General features: G+C 54.7%; 1 protein-coding gene and 1 long non-coding RNA gene across 7 annotated transcripts in view; both read left to right on the top strand.

Annotated features, from left to right (window-relative positions):
• LOC309623881 (kazrin) overlaps nt 1–21,353 on the top strand; it is a 460,374-nt gene that overhangs the window by 309,158 nt on the left and 129,863 nt on the right. The window lies entirely within an intron of this gene.
• On the top strand, nt 2–21,298 carry LOC309624517. Its single transcript, XR_014241990.1, has 2 exons — nt 2–19,456; nt 19,604–21,298. It is a non-coding gene; the product is annotated as an uncharacterized lncRNA (long non-coding RNA).

Here is a 21,353-nt window from a genome sequence, read left to right as displayed (position 1 = left end):
GTCCTGGCCGTGAACTGGGTGACGCTAAGCCTGGGCTAAGGAGAAGGGGAGTTGGTGGATTCAGTGGTGGAGAACCTCTGATTGCGTCGTGCTGGGCGTTGGGGACCTCTTCGGGGAACACCCACCGCCCGGTGGCCAATCTGCAGGTGCTGACAGCTTCGTCTTTTGTCGCTGCCCGGATTTGGAGGCTGGCTTGGTCTCCCAACTAGTTTGGGCTGTAACTTTATCACAGGCATTGTGTTCCGTAGCTTTTAATTGTACAGAAGCTTCAGAAAGTTCTCCCTGGGGGCCTGGAGAGAAGTAAAATCAACAGCTGCTCGTTCCTGTATGTTTTATTCCCTCACCTTACGGCTCAGCCTTGCCGGTGCACTATTAACTCTGAAGTCCTGTGTTCCCCGGGGCAGGGAAGAATCCGTATTTCTTTTGGGTAAGGTCCTATTAATGATGAAGAGTCACTTACTGAGGGCCGCCCAGGAGCCAAGCACTTTGTCACCCGCGTTCCTGTTCATCTCTCCCGACCCCTGTAAGGCAGCTGGCATTCTCCCCATCTTACTGGACAGACAGTTGAGGCTTAAAGAGGTTACACAGGTTATAGTAAGTGACTTTTCCAAGCTGCCGTGCCGGCTGCCTGCCCCACTGCTTCTTCTTCCTTGTGGTTTCATTCATCAGCTGATGATTCCCCGAGAGCCAGTGGGGCACCAGGCAGAGGCTGTGGTGCTCAGAGTCATGGGATTTTCTCATCTTTGGCACGCCGTCATCCAGTCAGCCAGGGGCAGCTGGGAGGGAGGGCCCCTGGGGCCCAGAGCTGCTCCTTTGGCTCCAGCAGACTTACCGCATGCCTCTGGCCCAGCCAGAATCCAAAGAGGCCGGCTGGCCCGTGATGGAAGATTCGACCCTGGCCATTTGGGAACCTGGAATGCAGAGCCCTGAGAGGGAAACCTCGGCAGGGATGGGGTCAATTCAGTCCCTCTCCAAAGCGAGGGAACTGAGGCCCAGAGCGAGGAAGGGACCGTACTGCAAGGTGTCACGTGGAGTAGTTTCCAGGGTCAAATGTGAAAACTTACAAAGGCACTTGGATGTCTTGGCAAAGCTGGGCGTTCTCTCTCTTCACCCTCTTCCCTAGCTTCCTCCTGGGCTCTGGAGTGGACGTGGATGCCCGCCCCCCCCAAGCTGGACTGCCTTCTTTGGTGTGGGTAGAAACGGCTGCCCTGGGTGGAGTCTTCCCTCTCTTTTGTACCCTGGGAGAGACCGGGGGAAACCCCTTTTTACAGAAGGGGAAATGGAGGCACAGTGTGATCTCCTTGGGCCAGAGCTGTCTGATAGAAGTCTCTGCCTGTGCTGTCCTATATGGTAGCCATTGGATTTAAAATGTAGCTAGTATGACCACAAAATTGAATTTCACATTTTATTTGAAAGGCCACATGTGGCCAGTGGCTACTGTATCAGATGGTGCAGCCAGCCCTGAGTCAGGGCTTGATACCACAGATGTGTCTGTGGCCCATCACAGCTCATGAAGCCTGAGGTATGTTTTTCCACTGTGCTCGTCTAAGGCTCCTCCATGTGGTCTCTGGACCGCCTGCGTGAAAATCACTCAGAGCTTGTGTGGTTTTTCAGTTCCTGGACCCTCTACCGGACCTGGACAGTCAAATATCTGCAGTGGTCCCAGGAATCTGCACTTTAAACTCGTCACCTCCACCCGCAGGTGACTCTGATCTTCTCTGAAGTTTGAGAACCACGGGCTCTAGCATGTTCCATCTCTACTCCTGGCGGTCTTCCCAGCCTGCAGTAGCGCCTCGGTACCTTTCCGCCTTTGTCCCCCACCCCAGCCCCTACCACCCCACTTCATGCACCAGGCCAGGGGCTCTCAAGTTAGGGTGCCAAGACCCGCAAATCAGCCTCACCTGAGAACTTGTTAGGAACGCAAATTCTCAGCCTGCCCCACACCTGCAGAATCAGAAACTGGGGGTGATCCCCGCCATCTGGGTCTTGACAGACCCCTCAAGGTGATGCTGACGCAGCTTCAGCTTGGAACCAATCCCTGAGCAAGACTGCTCTGGGAAGCTCCTGCCACTTAAGTTTTTCCCCCAAATCTTTTCTGTCTTCTCCTCCCTCTCCCCCTCCCCTTCCCTCTTCCCCCTTCCCTCTGTACCCTGGCCTGCCTTCTCACCAGCTGCCAAGAGCTGCCGAGACCCTTCCACACCCAGGGACTGCTGGGAGTGTGGCGAGATGATCCCTCTGCCTTGCACAAGGGCCTTCGGGGACCCGGGCCTTACCCAAGGGGTGGCCATCACGGGGATGTTGCGGGGAGGCAAGCAGAGCGGTGGCCAGCAGCGCCCTCACCCCCATCCTCTCTCCCAGCGTCCCAGGTGGTGGCCGCCTGCCCACCCTGTGCCAGAAGAGCAGAGGGCCAGATGGGCCCATTTCCCTGGGGCCGCCTCTTGGGGCAGGGCCCCTGCTGCTTCCCCTGGCATCCATCAGCCCGGAGGAAGTTGGCACGGCTCACAGCTGTGCTCAACAGACAGCACTTGTCTATTTCCTGTCTTCCCAGCGTTTACAGAAAGCAGGGGAGCTGGAGGCCAGATCAGACGTGACCGTGCTACTTATCCGCTGTGGGACCTTCCTCGTGCAGGTCATTCCCCTCTGAACCCCAGTTTCCTATTCCGTGAAATGAGATCCATAGTGCCAGCCTGGCTTAGCTCCCAGATTTGTGGTTGCTTTTTACCCGAGCCCTTGGATCTAGAAGTGCTTTGCATACTCGGAGGCACCTTACAAAGGTGGTTGGTACCACCTCAGTGCTGGTGAGGGCAGACCTGTGCCTCGGGGGAACCGACTTGTCCTGGTTAGCTTGGAATTTTCCTGGTTTCAGCACTGAAAGTCCTGCATCCTGGGAAACCCCACAGTCCCAGGCAAACCAGGACAGTTGGTCTCCCTATCTGTACCCCAGTGGCTTCCAGACACTCAGCTTTGCCAGCCACACGCAGCTGCTTTTGCCATATGGAAAGTGATCCCCTCCCCGACCCTGCCCTCCCAGAAGTTAGGGCATCACCTACCTGACTCCTGACCCCCTCTACCTTTGCTGATCGCATTGACCTTATGTCCCTGCCCTCACTTCCAGCTCATTTACGTCTCTGGGCATCGACCGATGGCCTGGATTACCCACCACCCAGATTCCAACTGAGCATAAAGCATATCTGCCATTTGTTTACTTATTCGCTCACTGGATAAATACTCATCAGACCCCGACCGGGTGCCTGGTGCTGACAAGCTGAGCCACGCCAGCTCTGCCCTCGTGGCGCTTACATTCTGGAGGGGTTTTCTGTCTAGAACGCCTAACTGGAGCAAGAAGGATGCCCTTCCTCAACCTCTCCCTGCATCCAACAAAGCTCCTGGTTCGTCCACCTGGCAGGTGTTGAGTACCTGCTCGGCCTGGGTGTGGTGCTGGGAGCCGCGAACGATGTCAGCCGCTCTCCTGGCTCCTGTTAAGGGGCTCAGGGTCTCCTCACTGTCCCATGAACCAGCCAGCTCGTTCCCACCCCTCACCTTCTTCTCTTATGGCTTCACCCCGTACAAAGTCCAGATTCCATCCTGTCCCGGCCCCATGCCCCCTTCTGCACAGCCTTTCTTGCTCATTCCAGCCCCTCCGTGCACAGTCCTGCGTTGCCGTGGGCGGGTCATCTGGAGACCAGGTCCTGCAGGAGCAATTCTTGAGCGTTACGTGGGGCCTTCCTCCTGAACTGGACCCTCGGAGGGGGCGGGGGCCACAGGGCACCTATACATCTGCCTCCCTCCGAATGCCTGGAGCACACAGTAGGGTTTCAGGAAACGCTCCGAGGGGGAGGAAACACGCAGACGTGAATTTCTCAGCTGGAAGAACCTTAGCAGACATCGAATCTGGCAGATGTATTGGCGCACCTTTGGAGGAGCCTCACTCCTACTCTGGCAGGTAGGGCAGCACCTGGAGAACACCTGCAGCCCCACCAGTAATTGTTGGGGTTTGGAGGGGTCAGGAAATATATCCCTCTTTCCTTCTGGAATTTGGAACCCGCCAAAAGATAGAGACAGACGTGGGACAGATAGAGCATGTGGCTTGGGCGCTGCTGGCCCCACTCCCCTGATGGGACCCCGTTCTCAGGCCCGGTAGCCACAGGCCCGGATCCGATGACCTAAGATAATGAGTCCATTGGGTTTTACTCCTGGCCCTCGTCCTTTGTGTCACCTGGTCATTGTGTGTCCATAAGCAAGTGGACAGTTTACCTTTCAGTTTCCAGAATCTTTGAGCGTGGTACAGCCCCCGAAGTTCTTTTGTTCGTTTATTCTGCAAATAATTATGGTGCACTTGTCTGGACCAGAATCCTTCTTAGGTACCAGGGATATAGTCGTAGGTAAAACAGTCCTGCCCAAAACATAGCCCTCCCCTCGTCATGCTTCAAGTCGAGGATATTTTCAGAAAATCAGACACCAAAAACTCTTTCTGTGTTTCCACTGTCATTGAAAACTTCCTGAAATGCCCTTTTGCTTCCCCACCTTGGTCAGCAGGGCAGACAGAGCCTGGACAACTCCCTTTTTGGAATCAGGCTTCTGCAGACCTTTCGGGTCCTAACTCAGAAGCTGAGCATCTTAGGCCAGGTGGTTGTACTTGACCCTACAACTCCCCCTGCTCACGTGTAAGAAAATAAGAAGCCATTGCATCAGGGAGTCTCTTCATTGTGTGCTTCTTTGTCCTCAAACCTAAGCCAGAATCCTAGTTAACTGGGCCTTACGGCTAGCTGGGACCTGGCTAGAGGAGGTTTGATTGTGTGTTTGGGCAGCCGCAGGGGTGTTTGAAATGACCAGCAGCTCCTCTCCCTTCTCTTCCCGCTGGGCTCTTGGTGTCGGCATCAGTGACTTCCCCCAGAGGCCGTGTGTCCCTGTGTGACCATCTCTCCAAGGTGACTGGGCTTCTGGCTGGGGCCAGCCCTGATGACCGTGGGCCAGAGCCCCACCCTCTTGCTGTCACCGAGCCAGCTCCACCCTCCTGCTTCCTGGGCTGACTTGCTGGTTCTGTTCTCTGGGTTCTTTTCAGAGACTTACTGTTTGCCAGGTGGACAAACCAGGGTTCTGAGTAGTTGTGTACTTAAGAGGCACCCTAGCTTCTCCCCCACTCCCAGGGGAAACACTGAAACACCGTAAGGTTCTCGTCACTTACGTGCACGCATGAAAATCATGCAGGGGAGACTGATCGAAGGACTCCTGCTTTGCAGGGTTGCCTGCATTAAACAACCAAAATAAATTAGGTACATTAATCACCTCATTTTCCAGATGGAGTAACTGAGGCACAGGGAGGTTAAGAAACTTGCCCCAGGCCATAGAGCCAGGAAGCAGAAGAGGTGAGATTCAACTCAAGAGTCCAGCTGGAGTCCACAGTAGCCACCACTCTCCTGTCCCTGCTGCAGCATCACTTGTGTCTGTCCTGAACTGTGGCAGAGTCTGAAGTGAGGAATAACAAAGGGACTCTGTCCCTGAAGGTGCCAGACACACCCCTTCTGTCCAGGCCCAGCCCTGGTGGGGAGCTCCTTGTGGCTGCCTCCCTGGGCTGGGCAGGGTCCTTGTAAAGTGTGAGGCTCATGGGGCAGCTCTGCAAAGTCCAGCCAGAGGCTCAGGTGTGGCGTGCTCCAGACATCGATGACACACAGCCTGTCTTTCTCAGCGCTGTGGGTCTCCTGCGTCTCTTGGCATTAACATGTTAAAGATAACAGAGGTCATAGGAGGGTTTGGCTACTCTCTCTGTTCACCCTGTGAGATACGGAGGCATGATCACCAGCACCCAGGCTGGCATCCGAGGCTCAGAGAGTTTCATGCTTAGAGCTCGGTAACTATTTGTTAAAGAAAAAAAACTAGCTTTGTATTGTTTGCACTTCTTAGTTTCCTACTACCTGCCCAGAGAGTCATGTAGTTACAGGAGTATTTGAGTTGCAAATGATTTGAGTTCCAAATGAAACACTACTGGAACTGACTCATAGAAAGGGAAATCAGTAGCTCCCCATAACTGAATTGATCAGCGGTAGGTCAAGCTTCAAGCATAGCAGCATCTGGGGGCTCAGATGGTGTCATCTCCCAGCTTTCCTTTCATCTGTTTGGGCTTTATCCTTTCTAGTGGCAAAAATGACCCCTAACAAGTCTAAGCAACGTTTATCTTTCTTGGATTCCAGTGTAGAGAGTCCTTTATTCCCAGTATTTCTAGCAAAAATCCCAGGACTGACTCTCGTTGGTTTAGCTTTAATTATGCAACAGCTCTGAGCCAATCACTTAGTCCAGTAGCCAGGAATGCACTGATTGGCAGGCCCAGATCATGTGCCCTTCCTTAGAATAGGTTGGGGTAGGGGTTGTGAGCTTCCAGGGAAACGCACTGGCTGATAGTGGGTTATTAGGCAAAGGAAAGTCAGGGAGAGTATTTCTCCTGAGGAATGGAAGCTGGGAGGCAGATGTACAAGCTGTTCTCTGCAGAATGTGAGCTGATTCCTTCAGCCAGTGTGTTTGTGTGTGCCCCTCGCTCACTAGGTGTTGTGAGATTCGAAGGAAAGCCTTAGATGTAGATGCTACCTGTTAATTATTTTGCAGGTTTTCTTGAGCACCTACCATGGGCCAGGCCCTGTTCTAGACCCCTGTGGAGGAGCTAGGCTTTCTCTTTTGTCAGTTGTTCCTTCTGTCTCCCCTTTTCCTTCCTTCTCTATCTTCAAGAAGCAGCTGGACTCTTGCTGTCTCTCACGTTCCTTCATAGTCTCCTGGGCATAAGTCATCACAACCCTTCCTTTCCCTCCCATCCCTCAGTTTAAGCTTTTTTTTTTTTTTTTTTTCCAAATCACACCTGTTCCAGGCGGGCTTGCAGAAGGACCCCTGGATTGTTGGCTTCCTGAGTATGGGGACTGGGTGGGCTTGATTTGAGCACCCCGCATACAGTGTACCTGCTTCCCTGAGGACCAGCATAAACGCGTGCTGTGATGGCCCCCTCGCCAGCCTCCTGCCACGTCCCTGGTATTGCTGAGTGCACCGAGGTCAGCGGCAGCAGCGAGGGCTTTGGGCCCTCCAGACAGCATCTGGCTTCTCTCAGCCTTCCCGTAGGAGTCAGATTTTCTGGGCTGCATCGCTTGGCCATCTCCCTGGAGAGCACTGACTGCTTCCCTCTGGAGATGACCTGAATTCATAGCGTACCCAGCAGGCAGATGCTACCTTCTCACAGCAGGGCAGGGAGTGGGCAGCCTGGGAAGCTAAGAATTTAGCAAAAGGGCATGGTTGGCCTGCCTCTGCACCTGGTGTTGTTTAAGGCATAGGTGCGGGCTCCCCGTTTCATTCCATATCAGCCCCAGGAGGAGAGCGAGCCTTCACACTAAGACAAGTCCCCGGACCTGGAGCCCTAAATGTAGGGACGTTGGAGACTGTGTACCAAGTGCTCAGAGCCGTGGAGCCAGATTGCCTGGGTGCAAATGGTTCCCAGCTCCTTAACCCCTCTGAGCCTCAGTTTCTCCATCTGTAGATTGGGGGTGCTATTTCTATCTATTAGGGTTTTTGGGGATTAAATGAGATGGCCCATGCACAGGGCTTTGCGTGGTGCTTGGCGCATAGTAGGTGCTAAGGAAACATCATTTATATTAGCCTAATGCCAAATGGGCACTGGAGCAATACAAGGCTCACCAGAGAGATGCCAGTTTGCACAAGTCCAGGGTCAGTGATCTGCAGGAGGTAAAGTCTTTGGAGCAAGGTGAGTCTTGTCGAGGAGACATTTTTTGGAGATGGCATCTGCTAGCGCTTTGCTCCCCAACTCAGAGGCAGCTGTCAGAGACTTACAACTTGTGAGAAGCCCACACCGGGGTCCTTAGGGACACTGCTTCATCTTCCCAAGCCTCGGGTTCCTCATCTTGGAATGAGAATGAGGGAAGCCACCCGGCAGGGCCTGGTATACAGTGGGTACCTAATAAGTGGAGTGGTGGCTTTATTAATACGTCATCTCACGTGGGTTGCAAATAATAAAATGATGTTTGGGAAGCGTGGGGTCTGGCTGGTGTGGGCAGTACTGGAGGTGCCTTTCCATAGAGTGGGGGCGGGTGTGGGAGGGCGTGTGCCCACCGGGCACTCTTCTGCCTGTTGAGATATTGAGTCCTGGCCATGACTGAGCTTTTACTTTGTTCTCCATGGCATACGGTCCAGACCCGGGCACTGTGCCTAGCAGTGATGAAGGGAGGTACGTGGTTGGGGGTTGGGGAGCAGAGGCCTTGGGGAAGGCCTAGGGCTTCATCCCCTCACAGCATCAGGACTGCCAGGTTCAATGGCAGTGGCTGAGCCTTCACCCAGCCTCGCCACCCCCAGAGAGGGCCCTGCCTTCCGCTGCAGGGTTCCCTGCCTGGGGTGTGCTAGTGTTTCAGAGCTTACACGGTGGCGCTCAAGTCAAAGGAGGGCTGCTTGTAAAGACACAAAGGCAACCTCAAGAAGTCCAAGGCCAACCACGTGGGGTCTGGCACCAATGCTGGGAGCCTGGAGCAGTGCCCTCTCACTCCATCCCGCCCCTTAGGAATTTCCAAGGATTCTCCCTAACTGCCTGCCTTGCTTTACTGCTCTGCCAGGGCGTCTGCTCTTGCATGACCTTTCAATCTCTGAAATGCCTGGGAGACAGAGAATCTGATTGGTCCCTGCCTCATCAATAGTTTGCGAGACCCTGGGTCAGGTGACTAATCAATCAGCTGCGTCTGTCAGGGTGGGCGGGCTACCTGTATGCAGTATGGAGCTGCTTCCTTCTTGGGCTGCTGGGAAAGTGGTTAACTGAGGGAGACAGACGGACCCGTCGAGTCCAGGACAGGTGTTCCTCCTGAGCTGGCACTCCTGCAGGGACTGGAAACGTACTTCCTCTCTGGCAGCCCTGACAGTCTTTGATTTGTTTTAACCATTCACTCACTGTTATATTGAGCCCCAAATTGATCTCTTTGTAGCATCCACCCTTGGCCCGTGTCCTACCATTTGAGGTTCTTACACGCCAAATCTATTTCCTTGACATGCTAACCCCTCTGACATGAGAAGACAGCCACCGTGGCGCATGAACCAGTACACCTTCCTGCACCAGCTTCCTTTCTCTAAGCATCTTTTTTCCCAGCCAGGGCAGAGCAGATTGTGCTGGGGAAGTTGGAGGACAGGATAGCTTGCCTTGATCCGCCCAGCCTGACTAGCCTTTGACTCTCATCTCCCACCAGGAGCCCTTTGTGAGGGCAGAGAGAGCTGCTGGAGCCCGAAGCTTCCCTTGCACATCCAAGGGAAGAATGTTCCCCAGACTGAGCTGTGTTCCTGGCTCTCCTGATGTTTGTTTAAGAGGACTCTGCGGGAGCCTGAAGACATCAGGCGGGCCCTCCTGGCAGCAGGCAAGGAGAAAGGGAGCTAGAAACTCCATGGAATGCTTTTAGGGCAGGTGGGGCCGACACAGTAGCCTAGGCCAGGCCAGGGCTGTGGAATGAGGATGCAATTCTGCAGCCCACCCTGTACCACCCACCCCTGCGCTGACAGATCTTAGGTCAGAAGGAGCCCCGGAGACGTCCAGTGACAAGGTCACATACTCCTTTTGGGATCCGTAAGCAGCATCCATGGCCAAACAAACAGCACTCGCCTCTTGGCAAGAGGGTCCTATCAACATCTGCCTGCAGCCAAGAGATTACAAAAAGAGGAGGGTGGACAGAAAAACAGTACGTTAAATGCCAACCCCTTGAAAATGGAGATTGAATTTCTCTGCCTGGAAATGTTTAACTTGAGTCAGCCGCCTCCCTTCCAGACCAGGCCAGCCAGGGTTGGAGGTCTGGTTTCCGCCCCGCCACTTCCCCCAAATTAGCTTTTTGCAGGTGTGCGTGCAGAGCAAATGCTAATTTGGAAGGAGATTTATAGGTTTCTCCAGAGATCAGGAGCAGGAACAATTTCCTGGGCAGCGGGGTTATCCTGGGTTAATTTTCATGATTACTGAGAGGATCTTAGCTGAAGACTCTTGGGCCTGCCTGCCCATGGTCTCTGCTGAAATCCATGCTGTCTGCTCACCTGGAGAAGGGCCAGAGGGCCACTGTCCCCTCGTCCCCTGCCTCCTGGGTTTGGGCTTCACTGTCTGGGGTCTCCTGGCTGAAGAGTAACCAGAGCTCGCATGGGGTTTGTTGTGGATTCCTGGAATGTCGGCAGCTATGTGCCATCTGCCACCGGGGAAGGAGTGACCTCACGGGCCTGGCTGGTGAGCCACCTGCAGTTCCAGAGGGATGGGACAGCAAGTCCACAGCACACGGGACTTTTTCTTGTTACAAGTCGAGTCACAATGCTAACACCTGCTCCTGGTTAGGACACCTGCTTCTTCAATTGGCTTATTTTCTGCTGCTTTGCCCAACTGTGGAAGCAGTTTTGAGGCATCCACAAAGTGCGGGGTGTGTGTGTGTCTTGTGTACACCCGCACTGGGCCAGCCCTGTACATCCCGCCACACGTATCCATTCTCCTTCCCCTCAGACAGCCTCAGTGATCCTCACTGTTTCAGGTGTGTCAGGAAAGATGTGTGTGGAAGGCCCAGATAGTCCAGGTTTGAAGTTCGTGGACTGGGGAGAAGAAAGAAGAAAGATCTAGCAGTTCCGCCCACCAGAGTAGCGCAGGAGGAGGCTGGCTTATGAGAATAAAATACAGTCGACCCTTGAACGACAGGGGTTTGAACCGCTCGGGTCCACTTACACGTGGATTATTTCAATAGTAAATATTACACTACTGTACCATCTACGGATAGTTGGTCCACCAGGTTACGGAGGGCAGACTGTGAATTACACCCCAGTTTCCGACTGTGTGGACAGTGGGCGCCCCTATCCCCTGAGTTGTTCACGGGTCAGCTGTCTATAGAACAACGAAAAGTCTTTGACCTGCTCCAGACCATTCACATCCGGTGTCACCGCTCTCATTCTGTTCATTCCTTTATTCAAGCCGGACGCTTTGATTCCGCCATGGCCAAGCCTAGAACCTGCTATTCTTTAGTTGGAGTCATTTTCTCTTGGGGTGCGGGGGAGGGGCGTGGAAGAACACGGCTTCAAAGAAAAGCATGTTTGGTCTTGAAAGCACCTCTGGCCAGGAGAGCACGGTCCTAGGGGAGTCTCGGCCTGATCTAAGGCTTCCCTTGCCCCAAGCTCATGCCCTGGGCTAACCTCAGCTCTGTGGGCGCTTCTTGGGCTTAGCTCGTGGGTCAGGGCTCTTCTAGGTGATGCGGCACATAATACGCGGCTCCTGCCAGGAGCTGCTCCAGAAAGACCGAGAAAGATGCCATTCTGTACAAGAGATTTCCTTGTCTGGGCTGACAGGGTCATTTGTATTCCTCCGAGGACGACAGCCTAGGCTCTGGTCACCATCAGTGGAAATTCTGCCTCGCCTCTCTGTCCTCCTACTTGTTTTTAAGACCGAGGGGCCGGGACACGGCTGTGTGTTCTGTCGAACTGGGGGTGAGCCGTGAACCCGTGCGCCAGTGTCAGGGGGGCAGTGTGGTGGTGGCGAGCCGTGGGGTTTTTCCAGCTTACATTTTTCGAATAGTTTTCTCCTCTGCTCTCCCAAGAGGCCGCACGCGGAGTGCAGTGAGCGTTTGACCTTTGTGAAATGGTGGAGTGGGCCAGACAGACGGGGGAAACGTTTGGTGGCAAGCTGGCGGCAGCTCAAAGCAGGAATTCAAGCTGCATCTCTGCCTTTCTCAGCCCGTAAACAGGCGAAAGTGAGGGGGGCGGGCGGCAAAAGAGAGGGGGGGGGGCTTCGTGCTTCCAGATTAGGATCTCGTGGGCCACTTCCTCAGCAACAAGCCCCCAGCTGCTGGGAGCCCCACTCTGGGGAATGTTCTACCTGGAGGTTCAGGTCAGGAGTTTCCAGGAGAAGCCCCTGGGGATCCAGGGACAGGGCTGCTGGGCGGGGGCTGGTCTCAGGACCAGAGGCAGTGGCTCCTGGGAGGGGGAGGGGGAAGAGCCAGCTGGCACGTAGCGCTTGGCCTGTGCCAAGCACGGTTCTTTTATGGGTCCAGTCCGTGCGTGTGTCTATATGGACTCTGTGTGTATAGTCACTCATTTCATCCTCACGACAACCCCGTAAGATGGGTACTATTATTGCCCCATGTTACAGGTAAGGGAACTGGGGCAGAGAGAGGTTAGTAAGGGGCTGGGACTCAAACCCAGACCAACTCGCCCCCAACGTGTTTCCGGCCACTTAGACCACGCTGCCTCTCAGCCCAGGTGCTCAACGAGCGTCTGTCGAAACCGGAAGTCAGATACGCAGCTTCTGCGTGCAGGTTGCGTTTTCCCATGCGGGGAGAAGTTCTGTCCACAGATGTGGTAACTCAGGGACTTGAGTTTGCCCTCCTCATCCCACTGCTCTCCCTTCCCCCCCCCAAAAAAAACCCTATTTTCTGTGTCTTGGTTATATACTTGGTTCATAGACAACACTGCTGAAACTCCCCAGGTGAAATAAGGTCGTTTTTCTAATTGATTTTGTTCATTTTAATTTATTTATTTATGGCTGTGTTGGGTCTTCGTTTCTGTGCGAGGGCTTCCTCTAGTTGCGGCGAGCGGAGGCCGCTCTTCATCGCGGTGCGCGGGCCTCTCACTATCGCGGCCTCTCTTGTTGCGGAGCACAGGCTCCAGACGTGCAGGCTCAGTAGTTGTGGCTCACGGGCCCAGCCGCTCCGCAGCATGTGGGATCTTTCCAGACCAGGGCTCGAACCCGTGTCCCCTGCATTGGCAGGCGGATTCTCAACCACTGTGCCACCAGGGAAGCCCCGATTTTGTTCATTTTAAATCCTGAAAGTTGTAGTCTAATGGGAGGAGGGACACAGTCGTGGGGCCCCCATTGGGCCTACTTTGGAGTCTCAGAATCGGTGACTGCAAAGGCCTCTGGAGACCGCATGGACCACTGTAGAAATGGGGGTGCCCCAGGCCCTTTGAACAGACTGGGGACCTAGGAGGACAGGAATGGACTAAACAGTCCAGAGAGGCAGGGGTGTACCCAGGAGTCTGCACAGGTGGGGTGGGAGGGGGTCAGGGGGGACCAAGGTAGGAGAAGTGGGCCCAGGCCTCGCACACCTTAGAATCCCTGGGTGAGCTGGCTGAGGGGAGGAGCCGTGCCTTGGGCCTTGGTTGACTGCCCCTTAATGAGGACAGTAAAACCCACCATCGTAATCTTCCCAGGGGTTTGGGTGATAAACCTAAGAGGTGAGAGCACTTTGAAGAAAAAGTTAAAAGCGCTATATTCAGCTTAACCATATCAGCCCAAGTGCGGGCGGCCTTCCGCGTACGAAGATGCCGACTGGTTCCACGCGGGGCAGAAGGGCCTCCAGCCGGCCCTGCCCGCTGCTGTGCCTCCTGTGCTTCCGTTTGAGCTGTGTGTGTTAGGATTTGGGGTCGGGGGGCCCTGGGGCACAGGAAAGAAGAGCATCCTGAGAAGAAGTATCGCAGGAGGAGCCAGGCAGCCCTGGTGACCGTGGCCCTTGGGCAGGCCCTGAGTCTCTGCGCTTCAGTCTCATCTCTAACACGGGCATCATGCCACCCTCCGAGGTTGCCGGGTTGCGTGCCCAGCGCATAGAGCTTCCCCGGTTCCTGGGATGCCGAGCACGGCTCCTGGCCTTCCAGCTGTAGGTTGTTGAAGTACAGGCATGCCGGAGACCTAGTAGGGTTTCCTGTGAACCAGCCCACGTGGCCCGGGCCTGCTCTTTCTCAGGCCAAGGTAATTTTTCAATTAACTCGATTGGCTGGAAACCGGGGCGCCCTTGGAGTGTGGGAAAACGTTCCAGGCCGGAAGGGGCCTCCCCTCTGCCCCCGCTGGCTTGGGGCTTGGCTTCAGAGGGAGGATCCAATTTCACATCAGGACACCAGGACGTGATCCCAGTGCCCCTCTGAAAAATCCCAGATGGCGCCTTCTGGAAGCCCCTGTGGGCTCCGCACTAGCGGCTGGCCTGTCCTCCTCCCCTGCCCCCCGCGGACTCCCCGACCCGGGTTCCGGCGGTGACAGCCTCCAACGGTTTCATTACTGACTTTACTGCTAAACAATTTAGAAAGGCGGCCCTGCCAGTTTTCAAAAGTGAAACATTTAAAGTATGCAAAGCATATTTTATTTTTTCCTGGAGCAGCTGCTCGGTTGGGCTGGAGAATAGTCAGGACCGAGTTACAGGGATCCGTGTGCCGCCCTGCAGCTTGCAGGCTCCGCGGCCTTGGGCACATCCCACTGCAGGAGCCCAAGACGCCCTCTTCCTTCTCCGCCCCCTCCGTGGGGTCAGGCATCCTTCTCAATGGCATCGGAACTGGCTGCCAACATTGGCTGAGGGCTCGCTCTGTGCCAGACCCCTTCTTGGAGCTTTTTTTTTTTTTTTTAAAGTATTTATTTATTTATTTATGGCTGTGTTGGGTCTTCGTTTCTGTGCGAGGGCTTTCTCTGTTTGCGGCAAGCGGGCGCCACTCTTCATCACGGTGCGCGGGCCTCTCACTATCGCGGCCTCTCTTGCTGCGGAGCACAGGCTCCAGACGCGCAGGCTCAGTAATTGTGGCTCACGGGCCCAGTTGCTCCGCGGCATGTGGGATCTTCCCAGACCAGGGCTCGAACCCGTGTCCCCTGCATTGGCAGGCAGATTCTCAACCACTGCACCACCAGGGAAGCCCTCTTGGAGCTTTTTGTCTGTTACTCATAGGCTGTCACAGCAGCCCTGAGAGATGGATACTATCATGACCTTCATTCCTCACATGAGGACACGGAAGTGATCTGCTGGGGTCCAACAGCTACTATAAAGGACAGAGCCAGGATTTGGTGCCAGAACCACGGCTCTTAGCCATCACTGTTGTGGTTTTATAGGTGAGGAAGTTGAGGGATGTAGAGGTCGAGACATAGCCGGAGACGCCCATTCTTAGTTCGCCTTCTGAAGCCACACGTGAGACCGTGAGTCCTCCAGGTTTGCTCTTTGTCCAGGTTGCCACCTGGACTTGGTTTAAATTCTTCTGAAAGCCCGGATCTGTTCGAGATACAGATCTGAAGATGCGGGAATTTCAGACTCGCCGCCCTCGTGTGCTGGCGATGCTAGGAGAGCCCCGGCTGGGCCCTGGTCGCCCACTTCCCTTCTCTGTGTAATTGTTTACATCTGCGGGGGCCTTCGGCATGCTGAACATGTTTCGAAGCATTTAACCCCTGAGTTGACTGATGCCTAAGAAAGGCTGACCAGAATGTTCCAGGCAAAGCACGTTTCCAGTTTGCTTCCAGGTTATAGTAGCCAGTGGCCTAGCAGTCAAGGCTGTAGATTCCAGACACCTTCCTCTGGGCCTCAGTTTGGCTGTCTGTAAAATGGGGATATAAATGTCTCTCTTCCCCCAGGCTTCTTAGGAAGGTAGCTCTCCTGCCGGGAGCCAGGCCTGGGAGAACCTGATCTCTGACAAGTGGGACAGGCAGCTTCAATCTGCTCTGTGCATTCTGTAATGGGTGGAGAAGGAAATTGAGATGCCGGTGTTTGGCTGCTGACTCAGACTCGGGTGGGAAAGCAAGCAAGGTCTGGGCTCTCCCCCTGCAGTCGCAAGGCCTCGGTCACGTTGGTTCCTCCTGGTTTGCAATGAGCTTTGTGCTCGCTGCCTGGATGGGCTGCCGTGTTACAAGTTGGTGGGTGTAACCAGTGCTGGGCCTTCTTTCTTTTTCCTCTTTGTGTTTTGGTCATTTTTTTCCCCTGGAGGGTGGAGAAGAGGGAGGAGTGGTGGGAGGAGAGAGTCTTGCGTGGTGAGGGCGGAGAGGGAAACAGGCAGTGCTGCCCAGTGGTCACTGCCCCTCTCCTGGATCCGTTCCTTTAGGAGCCAAGCCTTGGGGACGGGAGAAGCTTGTGGTGAGAGCCAAGGCTGGGGGACCCGGTTGTTTTCACCAAAGGTCGAACAAAGGCCCAGTTCCAGCCCTGCCCCGCTCTTTGTCCTGGAGTTTAGTTTGAGAAATATGCACAGCAGGGCATTTAGGGCTGGGAGCCTAGGCCAGTTAAGAACATGAGCTTTGCAATCAGACATCTGAGTTGGGATCCCCTGTGCCACTGGGACCAGCTCTATAACCTTGAACAAGGCTGTCCACCTGTCCTGGTCTCCGTCTCTCCACCTCCGTTTGCATGTGCAAACGGAGCACTGCTCCCAGCGAGCGAATTCAGTGGTCCGAGGCTTAGGGCCAGGCACATAGTCAGCACCCAAACGGGACCCAGAGCCCTCAGGCCGAGGAAGGCTGCGGGGTTAGTGCTCCCAGACCTCGTCGGGTGGGAGAAGAGGAGAAAGGCTGATTCGGGTAGGAAAAGTCTGGAAGTGGCCTTGAGGCAGAACTTGAAAATTTGTGCCTTCCAGGGTTTCAACCCAGGGGGACTGGTCACTGCAGTCAAAGAAAAGCTAGAATTAAAGCACACGTGGGAGTAGGTGCTCACTGGTTCTGTGGAGGTAAATTCCATTGTCCGTTTTGCTTCTGCGGTTTCTGAAGGACAGTGATACAGCTTAGAGTGCTTAGCACATAGCAGGTGGCCTTTAAGTCTGTGGGGATGCTGGGCACCCAGAAAATGGTCCCTGACAGAAACAGTTTATCAGGATTCTTTTACAGTCGCAAGGGATAGAAAATGCAGCTCAAACTGGCTTAAGAAGGTGTTGGTTCACATAACCGAAAAATTCAGGAGAAGATTCTGGCTTCAGGTGTGGTGTGATCCAGGACAACACAGATATTATCTGAATCCAGTCTTTGTCTTGTTGGCGCTCCCTTCTTGGTGGCAGGATGGCCACCACCACCTCCAGGCTCCATCCTCACATCCATCATTAAAGAGAGCGGCTCCTGGTCCAGACTCTGACTCTGATTGGACTGATTTGTGTCATGTGCTTCCCCTCCTAAACCAATCACAGTGGCCAGGACAACTCAGCTCTCTGATTGGCCAGCCTGGGTCTTATCTCCACCTTTGAACCACGGGCTCTGGGAGTGGGTGGTTCCCCAGAGGGAAATGGAGGTGCTCTGTCTGAAAGACTGGAGGCGTAGATGTCGGCTGAACCAAAAAGTCTGCTGCCCAATCCAGGGGGGGATAATGAAGAACTTTGAAAAGGTGGGATGAGCCAGCATCCCAGGGGAAGCGGTGGCTTTAAGGCTCAACTTGATAAGAGTGTTAAGATTCCTCTTTGCACCAAGAGGGTATCCCAGGACAGCTGCTGTCAGCCCACCCGACACGATGAATGGGCCCCAGCTCGCTGCTTCTAAGTCCCAAGAGAAACTGTGTTCAATGAGGGCCAGAGGAGGCAGCTGGCCAGGCCCTGAGGAGAGGCCAGCCCTTTCCTCTCCCATCACTCCTGCCCAGCAAGCAGATAGGAGTGGGCTCCTCAAGGCCCCCCCAGGAGGCCTGGGCACCTGGCTTTGGGACCAAGCAGTCACAGCCTGTCAGGGACTCGGCTGCCTTGGTGACAGGAGAGGGCCTGCCTTTCCACCCCCAGACAGATGCTGTATTTGGAGGTGCACATTCCTTCTGGAGCTAGAATCACCTGCTGAGTGACTGTTGCAGACCCCCGAGGACCGTGGGGCTCCTACTGGCTGTCAGGGCATGGTGGCATCAAGCCACATGCCCAGAAAGGCTGCCAGAGGCTGTCCTTTCCGGGCTTGGGGAGCAGTGGACACGGGAAGCAAGGACCTCCAGTGACAAACGGGCACATTCTAGGAATCAGGCCAGGCCGCCTGCAGGGACCATGTTCCGTAGCACAGATCCTCAGGTTTGGTTCTGCCTGAGAACTAAGGAGCTGCGTGCTGGAGGTTTGCGATTCCTTCACTTCCCCAGGCATCTCTGCTTTTGAACCTGAGACTGGCACCCTTCCAGGGCTGGTGCCTGGCACACGATTATTCCTGAGTCAGTGCTTGGTGAGGGATGGTCAAAGGAGGCAGACCCCTTCCCGGAGAGAATTGGATTCCCAGGATGTGGAGCTGGGTGGGCACGGCTTCTTGTGGGAAAGGTGGGCCCCCCAAGATTGTGGAAGAGGATTAGCTTGGCAGTCGGGCCCAAGATGAGTCTGGCTGAAAGGTATGTTTATGGGCCAGCAGCTGTACTGGAACAGCTCTGCAGGAAAGACGGGTTAAACAGCACCTAAAAGAAAAAACAATTACTGTGAAATATGAGAAAAAGACAAAGCCTGCATCACCTGGTACCTGCCAGGCCCTCCCCTACCCACCTGTAGTAAGAATTACCAGGCGGCTCTCCCAGGCCCTGGAGCAGCCTTGGAATTAATACTGCTGAGGAGTGCCTGGGCATTGTTTGAGAATCTACTTGTATTTGGTGAGTGCTCTATTGTGTCCCATCACCCCCAAAGCTTTAAGTGTCAGGATCACATGACAAAGGCCCAGAGAACACGGAAATCCCTAGCAAACCATAGACCCAGCTCTTGTCTGCCTGCCACTGGCCCTGTTCCTGGCCTAGTGGGTCTGTCTCCACATGCAGGGGGGATGGAGGGAGGGATGGGAGAGTCTACATGATGAACAGAGGTGGACCAAGAGGGCTGTTTTCAGCTCCCCACGCAGAGACCAGGTGGGAGGGGAGCCTGGGCTGGGTGTGAGGGGACCAGCCAAGCAGAAGGAAGTGATGTCAAGTCTTCCCTCCCCCATCTCAGAGGCCCGGCCCTGAGGCTGCTCTTCCCAGGCTGCGGTTCCCAGATTTCTCTCTCCACAGGCAAACCGTTACATTCAAGTCCCACCTGGCTGGATGTCCCTGTGGAATTCCAGTCATTTGCAGAGAGCTTTGAGGAACCTTCTGGGCTGAGTCTAGAACCGAGGGCTGCATTGCTGCTGCTACTTCTGCTGCCCTGGGCTGTTTGAATCCAGCGCTCCTGTCCCTCCTTGGCTGTTGGGTCAGCTTAGCCAAGAGGTTCTGCGACCTCGGGCCTTCCAGGCTGGGGGAAGGATGCAAACAGTGGTATCTGTCCCAGGAGGGTTTGAGGGCCCCCTTGTAACTGCGGGCCCTGAGAGGACACATAGGCTTTGCCTGCCTTGTGGGGCAGCTCACAGTCTGGCAGCTGTACCGCAGGAGAAGAGGTAGAATATAACTCAGTAGTGACCAGAAAAGGCTCTGCAGCCAGACCACCTGGGTTTAACCACATGTTTTCTCCATGCCTCAGTTTCTTCTGTAAAGTGGGTGCATCACCTTGGGTTATTGTGAGGATTGAGAATTAATGGTGTGAAGATTTAGAACCGTTCTGGCATGCACGAGTGACTCTAAAAGTGTTATTATTATCACCATGATGATGATGAAGAATGAATTCAAGAACAGAGGGAATGCAATATAGGAATGCAGCTGCCCTCTTTCTCTCCATGTGCTCCCCCCGCAGAAAGGCAGAACAGAGGAGGTGCCCTTAAGCCATTGGTGAAGACCCTCACCCCCTCAGCCTGGGACGTGGGCTCTGCCAGCAACCCCCTCTCTGACTCTGCCTTTTCAGGACTCCCTTCTACCATCAGGTACTGGCTTCCTTGGACACGAATACATCTGGTCCTGTTTAGTCTTGGGGCCTGGGAGCCCATCTCTTACGGGGATTTGATATGAATCATTGTACCTCAGTCTTAACATTTTAACCCTCCAAGAACAATCTGATTCCTAATTCCTAGAACAAGCATCATCCTAATGTTCTGAGACTACCACCTGGACCAGATTCGGCAGTGATGACAGTAATGGCAGTCCCGGCAGCAGTGGTGGCTTTTGAGTACTCACGACCTGCCGGCCGCTGCTGGAGCAGCCCATGGCGGGGGGAGCTGCACAACCCACAGGCCGACCTGGGCTCCGTCCCACACCCCCCAACATCTCCGAGCTCAAGCGGGGTCACTACAGCCCTGCGTGGGTGCCATGAGGATCCGGTGAGATGAAACCTGCGATCCAGTGGGTGGCATCCTGCAAAGTCGGGGCTCAGAACATGGCAGTGCCGTCAGCCATCGTCTCTGCCAGAAAGGGTGTTTGGACCAGAAGGGAACCATGACGTCATTAAGCAGAGCGTCGTGTCATCTGGAAGTGACCTCCATCCGGCCAGGGCCAGCGGGGCATGGTCCAATCTGTCTCCCACAGGGCAGGTATAGCTCAAGTGAACGGAGGTCGTCCACAGAGCCCGGGGTTGGACTCAGGCTCTCCTTCCACTGAGGCCTGCTGGAGGGCAGGGGGCCGGTGAGCTCGGTACCTGGATTTGGAGGGAGGATCTATAAAAGTGAGTTAAGTTACTGCCATATATATATATATATATATATATATATATGTATATGTGTATTTTTAGGTATAATCTCCTACAGCAAAGTGCACAGGTTTTAAGGGCACCATCTGAGTTCAGTGAGTTTTGATAGATGCGTGCTTGGCTGTTCACCAAGGTGTCCACCCATGACAGCAGCCAGGGACTGTCACTCCAGCCTGCCCTCCCTTCGGAGCCCCCTGTGCTCTTGGTCCTGCCTTTGCCCTGCAGACTGGGTGACTCAGCCTTCTCTGTCATTTAATCCATCCCTTCCGGGTTGGGAGGCCCACAAGTCTGGGCTCCCAGGTTCTTGGGGCCAAGGCCTCTCCTCAGAACATCAGGGAGGTTTGCCCTTTTCTATAATAATGATCTTGACGAGCTCCATCTGAACCCCATTTAGAACCTTATGGAATGTTTCCACTTAGATGATTGCTTTGTTAAATGTTTACTACAGGCTTGGGAGACTGGTCTTGGCTCCAATTTCAGATAAACTCAGAGGTCACTTGTCCTAAGGTCAAATAGCCAGGAAGCGGGGGAGCCGGGACTGAGCCCCGGTGGCTGACCCAGACCAGCCTGGCCCACCTCCGCCCCGCCCCGCACTCGGCGCCGTCCTTGTGTGCCTGCCAGGAGCCCAGCACTGGGCTGGCGCTGGGCGTCGGGTGTGAGCAGAGCAGAGCCCCTGCTGGCTCCGTGGCCACCTCCTTCTCCAGGAGCTGCGTGGGAACTGTGCCCCGGGGGAGGGCCATGCACGGCGTGGCCGGCTCCCTGTGACCCACCTCCATGTGGGAAACAAGAGCAAGCCCATACCTGCTGGGGGGCACGCCTGCCTCCCCTGCCATCCATCAGGGCAAGCCTGCGGCGGCCCATGGACTTTGTGGCCCTCTCCCCCTGCAAGATAATACAGTGAGGGACTTCCCTGGTGGGTCCAGTGGCTAAGAGTCCGCGGTCCCAATGCAGGGGCCCCAGGTCAGGGAACTAGATCCCACACGCAGCAACTAAGAGTTCACATGCTGCAACTAAAGATCCCGCGTGCCGCAACTAAGATCTGACGCAGACAAATAAATAAATATTAAAAAAAAAAAAAAGATAGTACAGTGCAAGAGTTTGTGGACTGGGGTGGGTGCCGGAGCTAGACCGCTCTGACT

This window comes from Balaenoptera borealis, assembly GCF_965194805.1.
Source record: "Balaenoptera borealis genome assembly, chromosome: 1".
NCBI classification, from domain to species: Eukaryota; Metazoa; Chordata; class Mammalia; order Artiodactyla; family Balaenopteridae; genus Balaenoptera; species Balaenoptera borealis.
The sequence above is the reverse complement of the archived record's forward strand: the minus strand, read 5'-3'. Positions and strand labels throughout refer to the sequence as shown.